Here is a 17579-nt window from a genome sequence, read left to right as displayed (position 1 = left end):
GATTCTTCCATTGTCATTTGAGCTTCTCTTCTCAACCAGCTGCTGTCCCTAGTGGAGACACTAGGAATTGCATCCTCTACACTGTCTTCCCTCTCTCTCCTCTTTCTCTCTCTCTCTCCTCCTGTAACACGTCAGACTCTTCAATGGCTTTGACAGCTATTTTCTGGGATGTTTCCTGAATTTCTCCACCTATTATAAACTCATCAAGGATAAAATATGCCTTTTCAAAATTAAAGATGATATCCACCTCGCAGACCTATTATAAACAAGTTTGAGCTCCTTCCAGTCAATGAAACTGCTTGTTCGATGACCTCGAGAGAGAATAATCTGAACAATTTCCCGGGTTATTTTTTTCCTCTCTTTGTCAGGGAGAGTGGTGTACCACTTCTGTAGCCGTAATTTCCCTTGTCGACTGAACAGAAAGATGAAATATATCATGGTGACCCGGACCCGCCGCCACCTGCACCCCGAGATCCGCGAGCGCCCAAGCCCGCTCGGGTACCAGGTAAGGCGCCCGCCTCACCTGTAATATCTCCTGTTTGAGTATAAAGTAAACCTGATGCCTTTAATGCCTTTCCTTAATGTTTGGTTTGTAAAACTTGAAATATTATTAGCAGTTAAGAGTTCCTGTATATTGCTGAACTTTTAAAAATATTTACAGAGATCAGAGACAATGTATCTCGTATGAATGTCCTAAATTCATTTGTATGTTTGGAATTGGAAGAAAGAAGAATAACCAAAGATGGTAGAGGAGATAGATATTCAGTAGTTTCGATGTCTTAAAAGCTGCTAGCTAGGCTGGGATGGAAAAATTTTAAACCTTTGAATATAAAGACATTCTTATGGGGTTATATTTTCTATAAATTATTTACCCAGGTTTTCAGACATCAGAAATGATGTCTGTGACATCTCTTACTATAATACAATTCAGTGGTAGGGATTCATAACAATGGCAGCGATTATTATTGCTACCACTATTTAAAGACAATCTCTTCTATTCCAAGCAATCTTAGTTATAGTTACTTGAGAAAGTTTCACATGCTTTTGAATGTAAATCTAATATGTTTTGTTTCTTACTTTGGGCATTGATTACTTTGGCAGGAAGTACATGTTTCTTTTATCTTCCTGCCCTTCCTACCCCAAAAGACATTATTATTGCTGCTAGACATTATCATTGTGAATCTGTGTCACCTTTATACTGCAGATTATGCATTACCAGGTATTAATGTAATCAGAGATATTATGAGGAATTAGTCGTGGTAGTTGTCCTGGTGCTTCATCATGTCTTTCCATGATTCTTGCACATGAGTTTCGAGGTATTGTGTCACTCGAGTGGCCTGGTCAGGGACGGGACCTTCTAGGGTTTCCTAGGACAAGTGCATGCGTGGCTTGGGGGCTCTGGGGAGAACTCATGTGGCAGACTCTTAGAGGATACAATGGAAAATGATAGCGTTGCTCCTACTCAGAAGATATTTAGGAGGAAAATGCTAAGCCAAGAGGAGAAATTGACCAATTCCAATTGATTTGAAGGAAATAATTCAGATAGTATATGAAGTAATCACTAGGCTTTGAATTTCTAATAGTTTCTCAAATGAATGATTTAGAAGTATAATTATGGCCCCGGATAGAAATTTAATCAAATTTGTTTAGATGTTCTTCAGTTGCATATTTAACTTGTGTGGGTGTGTATGTGTGAGTGAGTGTATGAGAGTGAGTGTGTGTGTGTGTGTGTGTGTGTGTGTGTGTGTGTGTGTGTGTGTGTGTGATCTGAGGTTCGAACTGGAGGCCTCATACTTCCCAGGCAGATGTTCTACCACTAAGCCATGGCTCCAGTTCCTTTAACTTAAAAGACTTGGTAAAACTTACTTTTCATAACAATTCATGTTGTGTAAGTTTTTATGATTCTATTTTTGGATAAAAGTATTTTCATACCTCATTAAATGCTTTACAAATATTCTTGATAATTCCTATTTGACACTTGGCTATGCACAGGGGTTCTCAGATGTGCTGGGAGTCACCTACAGAAGATGATCATCTTCACGTGGCACACTGGGGTAAATTCTGAGGGGCTTAGGGATACACTTTATATGGGCTGTGGTGAAAGTAATCATCATGTTTCTTTATATTATATAATTATAAGAAGATTGCCAAGTGAAAAGATAATATTCCATTTGCATAAAATTTTCAAATAAAATATTTTTAAAATTCCAAAAAAAAGAGATGAATACTTCCTTGAAACAAAATTTCTAAGGACAGTTTCATTTTCTTCATGTGTGTGTTTATTTGATTTACATTTCTCTTTCACAGCATAATGAAATTCTACTCTTGTACCCATTTGGAGAGGATGGTGGGGGATGAAATTAAGCAACTATTGGTAAGTATCTACAACGACGACTAGAGTTTACTTCACTGCAGTGTTCATTATAATTGAATGGTGATAATTAATATCAATTTCATACAGACTAGTGAAGGAATGATTTCCTAATCCTCATCATTGGAAATGCATTCTGTGTAACTTATCTTTAGGTGATAGGTGGGTGATGTAAAAGGGCTGCCCTGAGTATTGAGAATGACATAGATGCACGCACTCTCTATGATTTGGAAGGCAGGTGGCTTGCAGGTTTGCAAGTGTTGTGGTTAAAAATGTCCTGTGCTCTTCCCCTTCCACCGTCGGGTTTCTTGGGAGCATCGAGGGATACCCCTGGGTGGCTGGGTGGGTGAGGGCACTGACAGATACTATTTGTATTTCTAAAAGAGACTCAGACTTCTTGCTTATTCTGATTATAGGCTTCACCTTGTTCTTCTTAGCCCTACAAAAAAAAAGGAAATCAAATTAGGTTAAAGATAATGAAGCAGACTTTAAGGGACACATTTTGTACTTGCTTTTCCTAGGCTTGATAGGTATATTTATACTTTTATTTCTCATTAAATGAAAAATTTTGCTCTTGAGATAAAGAATTAATGTGTACAATCTGAATTTGACTTCAAATTGTGATAACTATAACTCGAATTACAAAAAAATGAAACATTTCTCTACTTTGTTTAATTGTTTGATCTTCATAAAATAAGTAGTGGCATGAACAAGTATACTTTTCATCCTTTATCATCTTGCTTTGATAAAACTTTGGAATAACATGATTTTATATAATCATTTATGTTTACATTTTACATTAGAGGTGAGTTTTTTAAAAAACCATATTTTCCTTCATGTTGCCCTAGATTTTCTGTACATGGTTAGAGAATATGTTCAAAATACAGTTGCAATATCTACCTATTATCTACTATGTATACAATATATGTGTGTATATGGATTCGAGTATGTAATTGTCGTGTGTGTGTGTGTAGTTCAAATTTAGGATCTTGGGAGCTATCCCTAAGCTTTTTGCTCAAAGCTAGCCCTCTCCCACAGCTCTATTTCTGGATTTTTGGTGGTTAATTGGAGATAAGAGACTCAAGGGCTTTCTTGTCCAGGCTAGCTTTGAATGGTGATACTCAGATCTCAGCCTCCTGGATAGCTAGATTAGGCTTGAGACACCAGTGCCCAGCTGAAATTGTCTTTTTCTGTTCATCAGCTGGTTAGAACTGACCTTCCCCCCTCTACTTTCTAAAAAGGCATAATTGTACCAACAGATTTTGAAAATAAACTGCCCGGTACATTATGTGATTCATGTAAGTATACCACCAGATGGATCCAAAAGATTGAGTCATATTGCCTAGCCTTCTGAATAGGCATATTGATCACATTATCTGCCAGCATTTTTGTATCCTTGCAAATGTTCTGCATTGAATTACCTGGTTATGCTTCATGAGATTTAAAAGTGTGTTTACTAATTTTCATGCTTCTTAAAAGCTGTTCAAATTCTTGCCTCTCATCTCCAGTTGAATAGTCAGATCAACCAAAAAGGTGACCTTTTAATTACAATATACCTTTTAAATAAAGGTATATTTACCTTTGTTAAAAAGTAAATTGTTATTGTAAAGGTGGTATCCAGCTATATAAGCCAGGTAAAGAGTACATTTCTTCCTGGACAGAGTCACCCTGTCTCTTACAGTTTTTCCTTCCCATTCCCATCCATAAGGTGTATATTTTGCTTTCAACATAGTTGTAAAGTATTTTTTCCAGTTCTGGGCTTTGAACTCAGGGCTGTAATGTATTTTTTGCCAGTTCTGGGCCTTGAACTCAGGGCCTGAGCACTGTCCTTGGGTTTTCTCAAGGATAACGCTCTACCACTTGAGCCATAGCACCACTTCTGGCTTTTTTCTATGTATGTGATACTGAGGAATCAAACATTAGTCTTTGTCCATGCTAGGCAAGCACTCTACCACTACGTCAAACTCCCAGCTGCAATATATATATATATTTTTTTTCTTTTATTTTAATCAAAGAAAGAATTCAAGTTGGGTGCCAGTGGCTCATGCCTGTAATCTTGGCTACTCATAAGGCTGAGATCAGAGAATAACCATTGAAATCCAGCCTGGGAATGAAAGTCCATAACACTATTATCTCTAACCCACAAAAAAGCTGGAAATGGCTCGAATAATAGAATGCCAACCTTGAGCCTAAACCTCAAACTCCCAGCTGTAATATATATATATGTATATATATGCATAATTTAACACTATAATAGAATGCCAACCTTGAGCCTAAAACTCAGGGATAGCATCCAGGCTCCCCTGAGTTCAAGTCCCAGGACTGGCAAAAGAGTAATAATAATAATAATTCAGATCCTATGTAGAGGAGAAACACTTCATATAGGGGAATTTCTAATAGGAGGTATTTCTGGCGTCAATGCCTTTAGCTTTACCACAAAGTAGAATTTGAATAGTTCCCATTTGATTGACTTCTGTTGATCCACAGGTTACTGTAGTTAGTAGAGTTCCATTTCCATTTAAAACCAAAACCCAAATGTGTCTTATATTGTCTGTGAACTACAATTAAATAGGACAACCCAGGAAATGATATTGAATTTCCTGGCTTGAGATCTGTGGAAGTTGTTGATGAAAGCGACAGATAAGACTCATAATTTTGAAAATAATGGCTTCAACCTTCTATAAAAATGAATTATTGATAAGCAATTCCTCTGTCCAGATTTTACAGTTCGTTGACAGTGTGAACACACAAAAAATCAACCTTGAGCTTTGTAACTTTGGAATCACTGGCTTGATTTTATCCAGGGGTGACATTTTTTCAGCTATAGTCTTTTCATAAATGTTTTTGTTCAATGGCAACTACTCTGTAAAACTACATAAAGATAATGATGATGATGATGATGATGATGATGATGATGATGATGATAATAATAAAACAAAAGCATCCTGTCCTTTCCAGCAGCATCTTCATGACCACAACCTGTGGCTGGGGCAGGCCTCACATGCGGCCTGGCCTGCGGTGGATGCTGGGTAAATGCTCCAGTAACTCTGTGAAGTCTTTCCTCAGCAGTAGCTGAGGTTCAGTATTGCAGGGCAAAGGCAGAGAGAAAGAAGGACCCGCCGCCTACAATTCTTACACTAGGAGAGTCAGATTCATGATTCTTAGCTCTGGATTCCTGATTTTGATAGTTTCTTCCCAAGAGAAGATATCAACAAGTAGCCAGCTGGCCTAGTGTGACGAAAAACCATTCCATGTGCTATTTTCACTAACCTTGATATGAGTGCCTGTGGTTTCCTTCAGATAAATTGTCTTTCCTGCCTTCTAATACATAGCTCCTCTATCAGTTATAGCTTCATTTTTAAAGTCTGTATAAAAACCTTCTGCTCTGCCTCTGTAGACCTGGCAAACTCCTGTGTTCTGTCCTTAGTCCCTTTGTTTGTGTGTGAATACCCTGTTTGTCTGCTCCTCACTAGGCAGTGGAGTTCTGTAGCCAGGGCAACAAATGTTGGGTCATTGTGGTTAAGAGAGGAGTGCTGTGGTCCAGTGTTTTGTGAGATTCTTGTTGGGTTTTTGCCTGTGATCTGTCTCGTAGGTAAACAATATTCACTGGTTAACAGGTTCTACTGGAGGTTTTGTTTCTCTGTCCAAGAAGTCTGGCTCCTTTTTCAAGTTACACTTGAACTGCAGAGTCTGGTTTTAAGTTTATTGGGGATGCTTTCTTTTACCCTTCTTCCTATCACACTGATCTGATTAGTGTGTCCACTGTGACACTCTGAGTTGCTTCCTAGTAACTTTTTTTTTCGATAATTAACTGACATATTAATTTTTATTTTAAAAAGCTAGTATTTCCTGAAAGATCTAAATGCAGCTGGATTTCTTTGATTACTAGAGTTGACTTTGGTCCAACATTAGGAAGGATTTTCCTGAATATAGAAACAAGACAGGAGAGGAAAGACTGTTTCTGAGCCTGGGCCCTGGCCCTCTCATGCTTGCCACTTAATGCTCAAAAGTGAACAGATGTCCAAGATTGCCTCAGCTCCTGGCCTTTCCTCCCTCCTGTTAGAAACTCTGGGCAGGAGGGGAGCATGGTCTAGTGCTAGAGTGCTTGCCTAGCACGCACAAAGTTTGATTCCTTAGTACCACATACAAAGCCAAGAAGGTGGTGCTGTGTCTCAAATGGTAGAGTGCTAGCCTTGAGAAAGTCCAAGTACAGTGCCCAAACCCGGGAGTTCAAGCCCCAGGACTGGCAAAAACAACAACAAAAAAAGCACAAATCTCCAGTGTCAGCAATGAATAGACACACAAGAGATACAAATTTTGTCAAGCAATTTACTTTTGCTCAAAAGGGTGCAATGCCTCACTCTACCCAGAGCTAAGCAGGCACACTGGGCAGAGCAGTTTAGTAGGTTTTTATCCCAGTCCAAACTGTCCCTTGTCAAGGAGTTAGTCTCACATTCTAAATATAACTGATTACCAACGTTAGATTGTTTTTTTAAAAGGTTTACAATTTTTTTTTCCATCACAGCTGGCTGAAAGCAGAACTGGGAACAGAGTGGCTGACAGACACAGTGAGAGAGGTTGATGAAGTCAGCAGAAAGCTCCCATTTAAAAGGGGGAGGTCTGGGGCACATGGCTGACACCTGTAATCCTAGCTACTCTGGAGGCTGAGATCTGAGAATCAAGGTTCAAAGCCACCCCAGGCACAAAAGGACCTGAGACTCTTATTTCCAACTAACCTCTAGAAAACAAGTGGTGCTTGGTTCAAGGGTAGGATGGTAGCCTTGAGCTGAAGAGCTCAGGGACACCTCCCACACAGACCCAGGGGGAGGGTGGAAGCCTTGAGCTGAAAGGAGCTCAGGGACAGTTCCCAGGCACAGTTCAAGCCACGTGCCCCACAGAAAATAAAGGGGAGGGTCACATGTGTTTGGCCTAGTGATAGAGTGCTTGCCTGGCATGCACAAAGACCAGGGTTCAATTCCTCGGTACCACATACATAGAAAAAAGTTAGACGTGGTGCTGTGGCTCAAGTGGTAGAACTCTAGCCTCGAGAAAGTCCAAAAACAGGTTCAGGCCCTGAGCTCAAGCCCAAGACTGGCCAAAAAAAAAGTGGGGGGGAGGGGACTTAATTCCATTGATAAAGATTTGTGTAACAAGCAACACACTTGGCAGTTGCAGTTTTATTCTTTGAATTCCTTCGATAAATATTTATCTCCCTAATTTGGCCAGTGGGTCACAGCAGCACAGCTGATAATTGCAATTTCACTCTTTCAACTCCTTCGGCACAAGATTTGCATTCCTCACATGGCTGCTGGTCATACACAGCACAGAAATAAGTCTTTAAAAAGCAAATAATAGAGGGGGGAAGGGAAATGGGGACCATGACATGTGAAAGGGTTTCAATGTGTGGGAATTAATGCACCATTTATCTGGCAAATATCATGTAACCCTTCTATTAATTACAATAAAATATATTTTAAAAAAGCAAATAATACCAAAAATATCAATATACAATACAAAAGCATTTCAGTTTGACAGAAAAGACTACTTTTTCCTCACACTCCTCTCTCTCACCCTCAGAAAAGGCTGGTGTAGGTGCGGTGGCTCATGCCTGTAATCCTAGCTACTCAGGAGGCTGAGATCTGAGGATTAAGGTTCAAAGCCAGCCTGGGCACAAAAGAACCTGAGACACTTATCTCCAATTAACATCTAGAAAAATGGAAGTGAGGCTTGGCTCAAGGGTAGGGTGGTAGCTTTGAGCTGAAGAGCTCGGGGACAGTGCCCAGGCCAGATCAAGCCCCATAACCCACAAAAAAAAAAAAAAGGGGCTGGAATCTTATCTCTCACCACCAGGTGGCAGTGCTGATCTCACCTCAGCTCCTGCAGCCCCTAAATAACCTGACCTATGGAAATCAGCTCTGAAAACAGGGATGCGGGCTCTGCCTTCATAAAAGTAGACAGTCAGTAGACTTCCTAGAGAGAAACAAGCAGACGTTTGGAAGGGAAGAAAACCCTGAATCATGGTTATGCAGTTGGGGAGTGGCAGGGGGAGACAGCAACACTTAACTACCTTGTGAAAATACAGTGGAGCATATGAAAAGTGAGGGTGAATTTTTTTCTCTATTTAATAAAGATGAGGAGAAAAGGCATGTAGCTGAAGGTAGATGGTGGTCAGGTATCTTTTTTGGTCCAAGAAGACAACTTAGCCAGGGTTATTAGAAAGGTAAGAGAGCAAATAAAACTATGGGAAATAGACATGGGCTCTACAGCTCACCTTCCCCTCCTCCTCCTTGCTCTCAATTCTACATCTCTAGTACAGAAGAATCAGGTAGTGGGTGCAAGTAGCCAGCTGGCCTAGTGTGACCAAAAACCATTCCATGTGTTATTTTCACTAACCTTGATATGAGTGCCTGTGGTTTCCTTCAGATACATTGTCTTTCCTGCCTTCTAATACATAGCTCCTCTATCAGTTATAGCTTCATTTTTAAAGTCTGTATAAAAACCTTCTGCTCTGCCTCTGTAGACCTGGCAAACTCCTGTGTTCTGTCCGTCGTCCCTTTGTTTCTGTGTGAATACCCTGTTTGTCTGCTCCTCACTAGGCAGTGGAGTTCTGTAGCCAGGGCAATAAATGTTGGGTCATTGTGGTTAAGAGAGGAGTGCTGTGGTCCAGTGTTTTGTGAGATTCTTATTGGGTTTTTGCCTGTGATCTGTCTCGTAGGTAAACAATATTCACTGGTTAACAGGTTCTACTGGAGTTTTTGTTTCTCTGTCTAAGAAGTCTGGCTCCTTTTTCAAGTTACACTTGAACTGCAGAGTCTGGCTTTAAGTTTATTTGGGATGCTTTCTTTTACCCTTCTCCCTATCACCCTGATCTGATTAGTGTGTCCACTGTGACACTCGAGTATGCTTCCTAGTAACTTTTTTATTTTTGTTTTTTTTGGCCAGTGCTCTGGGTCTAAGCACTGTCCTTGGACTTTCTCAAGGCTCGAGCCACTTGAGCCTCAGCACCACTTCTGGCTTTATTGTATGTATGTGGTAGCAAGGAATTGAACCTGTGTCTTCCTGCATTCTAGGCAAGCACTCTACGACTAGGCCACACTCCGGCCCCTTCCTAGTAACTTTTTTTTCATATTCTCTTATCCTGGTTTATTTTCTTAACTTGAGAATGGGCATCTAATTTTTAATCATCAAGGTACATTTTAAAAACATTTATTGTTGGAGTAATGTATAGAGGGGTTACAGTTACATTCGTCAGGTCGTGGGTGCATTTCTTCTCACACATTGATACTCCTTCTTATGTTTTTGTCCCTGTTTCCCACTCCCCTCTCATCAAGGTACATATTAAAAGAGAAAAACTTTAGATCATTGGTGAAGATAATTCTCTAGCAAAGGATTTTTTTTTCCCTCTCATATGAGACAATGGACTTGTCAGAGTGGTTTGGTTTCTTGTAACACTTTTCAACTTCATTCCCTTTTGCTCAAAGTTTTATGCAATGGCAGTCTGGTAATTTTATATTTCATTGTGTATTATTGGATTTACTTTTAGCCTCCCTCAACATATACAATAACTTGAGAGTAAACTTCTGGGCTGAGTTGCATGTTGGGATGAATGTCAATCAATATGCCATTCTGGAATGAGCATGTGGATTTAATCATGTAATTCTGAAAATTAGGACGGAGAAGAGCGAGCCCGGACCGTGCCTCTCGGCCGAGCGCGTAGGCGCAACCAGGATGACGACGTCGAGCACCCTGTTCCAGAGCCTGGTGCCAGGCTCGCGTGGGTCCTCCAGCAAGTACCTCGTGGAGTTCTGGGCAGGGAAGATGACCCTGAAGGGGACCACGGTGACCCCGGACAAGCCGACAGGGCTCCTGTCCATCCAGCAGACAGACGACTCGCTCCTCCACTTCTGCTGGAAGGACAGGGCGCCGGGGACCGTGGAGGACGACCTGATCATCTTCCCTGACGACTGCGAGTTCAAGCGGGTGGCCCAGTGCCCCAGTGGGAGGGTCTACGTGCTCAAGTTCAAAGCTGGGTCCAAAAGGCTCTTCTTCTGGATGCAGGAGCCCAAGACTGACCAGGATGAGGAGCACTGCCGGAAAGTCAATGAGTATCTGAATAACCCCCGATCCTGGGGCACTGGGGGCCAGCGGGAGCGGTGGCCACGAGCTCTCGGCCCTGGGTGGTGAGGGTGGCCTGCAGAGCCTGCTGGAAACATGAGTCACCGCCAACTCCTGCAGCGCATCCGACCGGCTAGCCTTGGAGGACTGGGTGGGCTCAGGGCCCTCACAGGGCCGGGCCTGGCCAGTCTTGTAGGTAGCGGCGGGCCTCCAGCGAGCAGTTCTTCCTCCAGCTCCGGAGCCAGTCGGCAGCTGTCACCCCATCCTCCACTACCTCCTCTGCCCGTGCCCCCCCAGTCCCTTCTGCCCCAGCCGCTGCCTCGGCCACCCGCCCGAGCCCCACGCCCAGTTCAAGTAATGAAACGGGTAAGGCAGCCAGTCCGACCCAGCCCATCCAGCTGAGCGACCTGCAGAGCGTTTTGGCTACCATGAACGTGCCAGCCGGGCCAGCTGGCGGCCAGCAAGTGGACCTGGCCAGCGTGCTGACCCCAGAGATCATGGCCCCCATTCTGGCCAACGCCGATGTCCAGGAGCGCCTCCTGCCCTACTTACCCTCGGGTGAGTCACTGCCCCAGACCGCGGACGAGATCCAGAACACGCTGACCTCGCCCCAGTTCCAGCAGGCCCTGGGAACGTTCAGTGCAGCCTTGGCCTCGGGGCAGCTGGGCCCCCTCATGGGCCAGTTTGGCCTGCCCGCGGAGGCCGTGAAGGCCGCCAACAAGGGCTATGTGGAAGCATTTGCCAAAGCTATGCAGAACAATGCCAAATCTGAGCAGAAGGAGGGCTACGCAAAAGACAAGAAAGATGAAGAGGAAGACATGAGTCTAGATTAAGTTATTTACTGTCTTTTAAGGAATTTGAATTCTTAGTCACGTGACTCTTGTAGTGGCATTTGTGATTTATTGCATACCTTTTCTTGTTCCAACTCACCAATAAAAGTCCTTTCTTTTACCTGAAAAAAAAGAAAGAAAATTAGGACAAATACAAGAATGTAAATTGTTATATCTTAACTGAATAGAAATAGAACTAACAAAAATCAGGATGTGGACAAGAGAAATGATATAATGCTAATAACCTCCTATGTTAAAGTAAAAGAGAGACTTTATATGATACCAGGTTGAATGATCTAGTTAATAAACTCCAAGAGTACCAACTTTTATTAGATTTTAGAATTCCTTTCATTAACCTTATAGGAATGTATTAAAAATCCTACCTTGTAAAATCCTTTAGGTAATGATTAGCAATCTCTTTCATTTCTGCTTGATATTTTAATGAAAACTAAACACAGAATCATGTGTATTTGGTTTTTTTTACTGTGTCATTTATTTATTTATTGCTTATTTTCTCATCAGTCATGGGTCTTGAATTCAAGGTCTGGGTACCGTCCCTGGGCTTCCTTTGCTCAAGGCTCCTAGTCTACCACTTGAGCCACAGTGCCATTTTTGGCCTTTTCTGAGTATTTGATTGGAGGTCAGAGTCCCCTGAACTTTCCTGCCTGGGATGGCTGTAAACCGAATCCTCAGACTGGACTAGCTGGTGTTACAGGCATGAGACACCAGCACCAGGCTGTGTCTTTTTTTTTCTTTTTTTGGCCAGTCCAGGGATTGAACTCATCACCTGATCATTGTCCTTGGACTTTCTCAAGGCTAGGGCTCTACCACATGAGCCTCAGCACCAATTCTGGCTTTTTTCTACGTATGTGGTACTGAGGTCTTCGTGCATGCTAGGCAAGCACTCTTCCACTAGGCCAAACTCTTGGCCCCTTTACTGTGTCTTTTAATCTGTGATCATCAGGCATACCACATTCTTCTTTCATTTTTTGTTCACTGAACATGACCAGGAAGATGCTTAATGAATGTGAAGAACCAATGCAATATTTCCACTGAGAAAAAGAAGTCTTTTCATCATTAACTTGGCCATAAGTGGTTCATAGATACGTAGTAAACAATGTAAAAAAGGATTTAAGGCTATAGTGCTTTGTGAAGTCATTTATTGATTTATCTTTGTGTGAGTGTTGGGGCTTAAATTCAGGGCCTGGGTGCTGTCCTTGGGCTTTCCTCAAGGCCAGCACTCTACCACTTGAATCATAGTACCACTTTTGTCTTTTCTATGCATGTGGTAGTGAGGAATCAAACCCAGAGATTCGTGCATGCTAGGCATGCACTCTACCACAAGGCCATCCTCCTGGCCCAGTTTTTAAAGCAAGGTGCAACTGAGTGGTAGATTGTCTTTCAATACATATGTACACCACATATGTACACACACATACATGTATATATAAATAAGTTGGCTGTACTAGACTTTGAGCTTAAAGTTTAATTGCCTACCAGGCATGCTTTCTATTACTGAGCCACTTCCCCAGGCATTTGTTTCACTAGTCATTTTTTTTAATCTGGGTCAGACCATGACTACCTGTTTTAGTTTTTCCATTGTAACTGGGATAAGAATCTCAGGCCAGTGGCCTCCCTGACCTTTCTGTTGAGTTTAGGGAATTTTTGTGCCTAGCGTGTCCTAGAATCACAAACCTCTCCATCTTAGCCTCGTGTGCTAAGATGATAGGCAGAAGTCTCCACAGTCAGCTATGTATTAAAGAAGAGGTCTCATAAACCTACATACTCAGAATAGCTGCAAGCTACCATTCTCCCAAAGTCCACCTCCCAGGTAGCTAGCAATACAGTCATTATAATGCCTCAATCCAGCTGATTTTAACTTAACTGAGTAACTAGTGCTTCACTCCACGCATGGCCCTTGCATGGAGAGTCACTGCTCTTGCACCCTCTCACAGGAATGCTCTAATTGAGTTATTTGTGAACCAACACGGTTGCCATCCCTCCATATGTCTTTATTTGTCATTTCCCTATGCACAGGTGGCTTCTTTCTGCAAATTACTGTCACTTTTTGCCTGTGGACATTTTTTTTACCTATAGTAGCATGCTCAGCCTATGTAAGGGGCAATCTGGAAGTCCCTTAGGCACTAAAGCTCCAGGACAGCCCTTAAACAATAATAAATATGAGCTAGTACATAAAATATCCCAGCTTCCTTACTCCTCCAATGGATCAACTCTGAGATATGTCCCAGAACCGTCTAGCACTGGTCCCTGGAGGAAGAGCATTTCTCTCTCTCTCCCTCTCCCTCTCCCTCTCTCTCCTCTCTCTCTCTCTCTCTCTCTCTCTCTCTCATTTCCTTCATTTACCTCCCATTCTTGGAAGGACCTATTTTAGTCCAGTTCTTACATCTGAATCTATTTCTCCATGGATAAAACTGAAGGCAGGGCTAGGAGTTTGGCCTACTGGTAGAGTGCTTGCCTAAGCATGCAGGAAGACCAGGGTTCGATTCCTTAGTACCTCATACATACAGAAAAGCAGGAAGTGGTGCTGTGTCTCAAGTGGTAGAGCTGTAGCCTTGAGAAAGCCCAAGGACAGTGCCCAGGCCTGCCGCACAACCAAGAGAAGTGAAGGCAGTAGCTTGTCACATTTTGTGTCAAGGAAAACTGATATGACTGCATCTGTTTCAGGGAAATTGGATAAGCTTTTGTTCAGAGTCCATCTGCCTGAGTTAAATACTGAGCAGGAGCTGGTGTTTCTCAGAGTAAACCCAAAGTGATAGATGGAAAATTGTTTAAGCAGTCTTATGTGTATTTAAAGTTTGTTATAAATATCTTTAATAACTTGAGATTATTTTATTTTGGTTCTGTTGTTCTAAGCTGTCTAATTTATAGCCACTGGTTTCACATAAACATCAAATAGACACTGGAGGCTGTTATAGTAAAAGAAAAAGGCAGGGAGACTGCACTGGGCCTTATAACATAGGAATCTAAAGAACTGCAGTTTTAATGTATAGGAAACAACGTGTGTGTGTGTGTGTGTGTGTGTGTGTGTGTGTGTGTGTGTGTGTATGTGTGTGTGTGTGTTTGTGTGTGTCTTGGTCCTGGGTTGACCTCAAGGTCTAGGTGCTTTCTTGAGCTTTTAATTTTCTTCTCAAGGCTAATGCTTTAGAACTAGCCACACCTTGAGCCATATCTGGCTCCACTTCTGGCTTTTTGGTATTTAATTGCAGATAAGCGTTTCATGGACGGCCAGGTGCTACTGGCTCATGGCCTGTCATTCTAGCTACTCAGGATACTGAGATCTGAGGCTCACAGTTCAAAGCCAGTTAGGGCTGAAAAGTCTATGCCACTCTTCTCTCCAATACAATATTCAAAAGAAGCCAGAAGTGGTGCTGTGGTTCAAATGATAGAGTGTTAGCTTTGAGCAAAAGAAGCTCAGATACAGAGAGTAGGCCATGAGTTCAAGCCCCTGGACTAGCACAAAAACTAAAAACAAGTCTCATTTACTTGCTTGCAGAGACTAATTTCAAACTGCAATCCTCAGATCTCAGTTCAAGCCCCAGGCCTGGCAAAAAAAAAAAAAGAAAAAGAAAAGGAAAGTCTTCTAAATGATAGAAAAAAGAATTCAAGTCAGCTGTAGATTTTAAGGTGTATAGTACAGTAGGCCATGTGACTAAGTTCACTTTTCAGTACCATAAGCTTCAGTAAAAATCGACCAGAAAAGGCATACAGTTCAAGCAAAGTATGTGGCTCAAGGTTTAAGAAATTAAGGTTTTGCAAAAGCAATATAATGAATGATTGTTGTCCTTAATGTACTATGTTGTCTCTCATCTCCTTTGCTGTCCCTTGGTTATCTCATATTGGTATAGTATCTCACTTTGTTATCTGATATATTGAATTTATTTGTATTTGGATATTTGAAATTTGATAGGGAAGGGGGAAAACCAGGACGGGTGGGAGGTGTGGGGGGGAGGGAAATGGGTACCAAGACATGTGAAAGGGTATCAATGTATGTAAATTAATGCACCTTCTATCTGGCAAATATCATGTAACCCTTTTACTAATTACAATAAAAAAAAGAAATTAAGGTTTTGGGTTCTCAAATGAAAGCTTCATTTCACCAACAATCTACTTCTCATCATCCAAGCTCCCACTTTGCTACTTGTCCAAATATGCCACCCAAACCATCCACAGACACACTGCCCCCACCACCTCAAGTAATGCCACCACTATTACCTACGGGTACGAGCACCTGGGCCTGATTTCCTGTCACAATGCATCACAACCCAGCTTGTAGAGATCAAGGGGCCTCTGCTGGATCTTAGCCCCATCTGCTTCATGCTTCCTGGTTGGCCCATCTGCAGTTTCTACATCCACACACCACAGTATTTCTTCTCAACCGAAGATCGCAATCTAATGACGTGGCAAGACTCTTCAGTGATCTGGTAGAGGAAGATCTGTTTTGAAGGATAAAATATCACTGGGTAACTTCAATGATTAGAACAGAAGTGTTGCATCTGTCTTTCTCATCCCACCTTTCCAGACGAACAGCACAATTAAGACAATTACTGAGCTTATAGGACACCCAGTCCCTTCCAAATGTGGTACAAGTATACAAGGAATTCGATTGGGGGGATTCAGGGAGGCTTTGAATCATTAAGGACAGGTCAGTGAGCCCTTCCTGTGGGCAGAGTCCATACTCCTTCAGCTGCATGTGGTATACAGTTTAGACCTCTACCTTACAGGTAGAGCCTCCCTCAACCTACCCTACAAGCAAGTCTTCGTGTGTGTGTGTGTGTGTGTGTGTGTGTGTGTGTGTGTGTGTGTCTGTGTCTGTGTTTTGGGTCTCGTTGTGGGGCTTGAACTCAGGGTCTGGGCACTGTCCTGAGCTCTTTTGCTCAAGGCTTGTGCTCTATCACTTTGAACCACAGTTCCAACTCCAGTTTTCTACTGGTTAATTGGAGATAAGGGTCTTATGGACTTTCTCATGTGGGTTGGCTTTGAACCATGATCCTCAGATCTCAGCCTCAGGAGAAATTGATGGCTGGTGACGTATTCCCTATATTAATTTCAATATGATGATAGATTTGCTTCTCCTTCAAACTTAAGATTCAGAGAGAGAGAGAAAGTTTAGCCAGAACTTTCTTATAAAGAAGAGCAACACTTTAGAAGAAGAAAAAATGGTGGTATTACAGATCGTGTTTTAAATTGTGACAATGAATTTGCCTATTCTCATAAAATTCCCCTGTAGTTATACAAGAGAGAGTGATTTTTAATAGTCTAGTTCTGAGCGGGGTATGGTGGTACATTTTAGTTGTCCCAGAAACCTTGGAAACCTGAGATGGGAATATCAGTTGAGCCTAGCTGTTTCAAACAGTCTGGACAACACAGCCAGAGTGTAAAATACATGCACATACACACAACTGAGCCAGCAAGTGAGATATAGAGAGAGAGGGAGGAGATGGGGGAGAGAAAATATCATAATTCTTACTGTATTTGTGGGCTGTCTTTTTGAGTTGTTCAAAGTCAACTATAGTCTAACAATAGTAATAAAAACTCCAGAAAATTCATAAATTTTATTTCTTTAATTATTTCTTTTTGTATGGTGCTGAGGATCAATTGTGGAGCCTGTAGATGCAAGGTGAATGCTCTCATGCTGAGTTATACATAATTGAAAGCTCCCATAATTTTTTGTCTATTTTTTGGCAGTCCTGGAGGTTAGGACTTGAGCCCTGACCTTGGACTTTTCTCAAGGCTAGAGCTCTACCACTTGAGCCTCAGCACCTCTTCCAGCTTTTTTCTATGTGTGTGGTCCTGAGGAATCAAACACTGGTCTTCCTTCATGCTAGGCAAGCACTCTACCACTAGGCCCAATTCCCAGCCCTCCCACAAATTTTTAGTTACTCACTACTCTGAGTAGGATGAGGATGAAATCTAACACCTGCCTTTCACCTTGCCTATGTCCAGCTGTGGGCCTCACCAACCACTGACTGCCTCTTAGAGATAAATTCCATACTTGTTCATTTTCAAGACCAACCGTTGGATTCTGAGTGAAAATTTCCTAGCAGCTTGCTTACATTCGGATTTTGGATGTGAAAAAAATCATGCATTGGAAAACCCATAGATAAACAGGAGTGTGATTAGCATAGGGAAGAACAGATTTCAATAAAATGAGGAAATAGATGAAATGGGATGTGTCAGAAGGCAAAGGATCCTTCCTGCTACAAGGGAAAAGGGGGAGGGGTTGTGGAGGCTGCCCAAAGCCC

At 42.1% G+C, this 17579-nt stretch overlaps 1 pseudogene; it reads left to right on the top strand.

Annotated features, from left to right (window-relative positions):
* The first annotated feature begins 10099 nt into the window (after positions 1-10099).
* On the top strand, positions 10100-11394 carry LOC150039455 (proteasomal ubiquitin receptor ADRM1 pseudogene; annotated as a pseudogene).
* The last annotated feature ends 6185 nt before the right edge of the window (positions 11395-17579 follow it).

The sequence above is a fragment of the Megascapheus bottae genome, unplaced genomic scaffold (assembly GCF_031878675.1).
Source record: "Megascapheus bottae isolate mThoBot1 unplaced genomic scaffold, mThoBot2.hap1 HAP1_SCAFFOLD_40, whole genome shotgun sequence".
Taxonomy (NCBI): Eukaryota; Metazoa; Chordata; class Mammalia; order Rodentia; family Geomyidae; genus Megascapheus; species Megascapheus bottae.
This window is presented reverse-complemented; position numbering and strand designations above follow the sequence as displayed.